Source organism: Elephas maximus, chromosome 7, assembly GCF_024166365.1.
Source record: "Elephas maximus indicus isolate mEleMax1 chromosome 7, mEleMax1 primary haplotype, whole genome shotgun sequence".
NCBI lineage: Eukaryota > Metazoa > Chordata > Mammalia > Proboscidea > Elephantidae > Elephas > Elephas maximus.
The window spans coordinates 106,006,721-106,009,770 of NC_064825.1; the positions used below are offsets into that span (position 1 = coordinate 106,006,721).

A 3,050-nucleotide genomic window follows, 5' to 3' on the forward strand; every position below is an offset into this window, starting at 1 on the left:
TGGTACAGGATCAGGCAGTGTTTCACGCTGTTGTACATAGGGTAGCTATGAGTTGGAACCAACTTGATGGCATCGAACAACAAAGAGTTTTATGGTATAGATGTACTCCAGTGTCTTAATATAATCTCCAGTTCCCTTTGCTTTAAATTTTGTTTTTTACTATATTTTTGTTTTAAATATTGCTCAACATATGCACATTTGTAATAGTCTTTTTTGTACAAGTATTTTTATTTCTATAAGATTAGTCTTCATTGAATCATTTTACAGTGTCAAAAGGTTAGTATTTTGTTTTTCTTTCCCAAAGGAAAAAAAAATCACTGCCCAAGAGGTTTGCAAGAATAAAATGAAAGAATGATGTACTAGTGGGGGCCCGGCAGGATACAGAATTCATTCCAGATGGTTACAATAAAAATACTTCAATGAAAGGTCTATTTACATGGGTATGGTTAGATTACCCAAAGACCTGAATCTTGCAATTGTAGTTAAATATCATGAAACCAAGGCCTGAAGCTAAAAGGGGTGGGGAGTGGGGGGAAGTAATGTTACCGAAGAATGGCGAGAGATGGGATCATAGATGCAGTGCACCCTGGAGCCTATGTAGTCTTTAAGGGTATGAGCAGAAACAAAGCATAAAAGCAGAGAAAAATAGCAAAGAAAACCCCAAGTTCTCCCAAGCTTCCACCATCATAACTACTATTGGTGTTTCTCATTGGCTGAATCTAACCACAGGGGCAGAGAAAGGAAACAAAAACATCTGAAGGAATTGGAAATATAAGAAAAAATTATGACAGAGTATGATCCTAATTCTTAAATATAAAAAAAAAAAACACTCGATTATCTTTCAATGTCTTATTCAGACAACCTCTTACCTGCTAGTAGTGAGAGGAAAGCTTGATCCTCAAGATTAGATGTTTGCAATTCAGTTTACTTGTGGTTTGATTACACAGAAGCAGTTAATTCTATGAAACAAATGCCCCTTGACATAATGTGAGATTGTTAACACACTATTAATTATCTTTATTTAGGACTGTAGAATCTAGAAATAAAACTGTATGATTTTTCCTGTTGTGTCTAGATGACAAACATAAGCAATTTTTCTTTTCCATTATTTCAAGTCATTGCCTCATGTTAATAACTTAGGTAGTAATTTCTTTAGTGCCTCCATGACGTCTTTGTTCCTCAGGCTATATATAATGGGATTCATCATAGGTGTCAAAATGGCATAGAAAAGAGAGAGCAGCTTCCCCAGGCCTTCAGATTGATTTGACTTGGGCTGTAAATAATTGATAGCAGCTGTTCCATAGAATAAGACTACAACTGTCAGGTGAGAAGAGCAGGTGGAGAAGGCTTTGGCCCTCCCTCTGGCTGAGAACAATTTCAGGATATTTGAGATAATTTTGCCATAGGAGGTAACAATCAATGGAAATGGAACCATGAAAAACACCTCAGCAACTATATAGACTGTCACCTCATTCACAATTGTGTTTCTACAAGCAAGCTTGAGTATTGGGGGGATGTCACAGAAGAAATGGTTAATTGTGTTAGACCCACAAAAGGACAGAGAGAAAATCTGGCATGTTTGCCCAATTTCGACTGGAATTCCACTGATCCAGGAGCCAGCCACCAGCTGGATACAGACCCTGTGGTTCATGACTACAGGATAGTGCAGGGAGTTACAAATGGCCACATAGTGGTCATAGGCCATCACTCTCAGGAGCAAACACTCTGTGCCTCCAAATATAAGAACAAAAGACATTTGAGTAGCACAGGCCAAAAAAGGAATATTTCCTTTCTGGGTCCAAATATGCCTGTGCATTCTTGGGACGGTGGTTGTTACATAACGTATTTCTAAGAAGGAAAAATTGCCAAGGAAAAAATACATGGGGTTCTGGAGAGTGGGGTCAATTCTTGTTATCAGTATTATGATGCTATTGCCCAACAAAATGATCAGCTATATGGCTAAAAATATCCCCAAGAGAATCCACTGTAAATTGGGTACATCAGAAAACCCCACAAGAACAAACTCCATAATTGTAGTATTATCAGATTCTTCTGCTTTTAATTTGCTTTCCGTCTGTGGATATGATAAATTCAAGATGGTTAGTTCATTCACATTTTTGAAAAGCATTTTCATTTTGTTAATTAGAAAGGGGCATGAATAATATGTCCCTTAAATCAATTCCACCATCACTGTGCTCCATTTCTAGGAATGTGATTTGAAAGTTCAGCAATGAACTGACATGCTATTAAAATCAATTCACCAAAGAAAATCTTGGCATATCTTATTAAACTTGGATTGTAGTGATACTGGAGATACTGAGAAGTCTACGCTGTTATTTAGAGTTTATTTTGCAGGGAAGAGTTTGGGTTATTTTACCCCAGTAAGAGTGGTCATTTTCTATTGTTCATGAGTTTTTCTGTGTTGATATCCCACTCCAAATTTTCTCAAGTCAAAATTTTCTTTAATCTTTTCTTTTTTTTTACCTAATTATTCATTAAAAATTAGTTTTAAGACTTTCCTTTTACAAGACTCAATTTTCTTAAACTAATCCTTTGTTACTGAGAAATAAATGTGTGCATTATCAGCACCCTATTTTCTGTATCCCTTCCATTACTTACACAAAATATAAGAAAATTAAACTCAGCATACTGTTCAATAACTCTTATTCAGTTTATGACAAATATTAATTAACCTTCAATGTAATCAAGAAATATGACCCACTCCTAACAATAATTTTTCATTTTTCCCTCCTTACCCATGAAAAATTCTATGTTCCATCTTCATGTCATTTCCTTGTAGTAATGTTGCTTCATAAAAACGTTAACTTTGATTTATAAAAATGTAGCTTTGATTAAACCCAGTCAGTATTTACTCTGGTCCTGCATAATGATAGAGCATGTGAATGAGAAAAACACAACTGTCCCCTTCCTCATGGAGGGTCTCCGGGTAGCCTCCAGGAAGCTGGGCCCAGCTTCCTCATGCTCTCCGTTCCCTCCTGATGGCAGGGCACCCCATCCAGCTGCCGGGCTAGCCGGCCTTCTTCATGGCC

At 36.9% G+C, this 3,050-nt stretch overlaps 1 pseudogene; it reads right to left on the reverse strand.

Moving 5' to 3' along the window:
* Nucleotides 1–1,123: 1,123 nt before the first annotated feature.
* On the reverse strand, nt 1,124–2,059 carry LOC126081235 (olfactory receptor 10AG1-like; annotated as a pseudogene).
* Nucleotides 2,060–3,050: the final 991 nt, after the last annotated feature.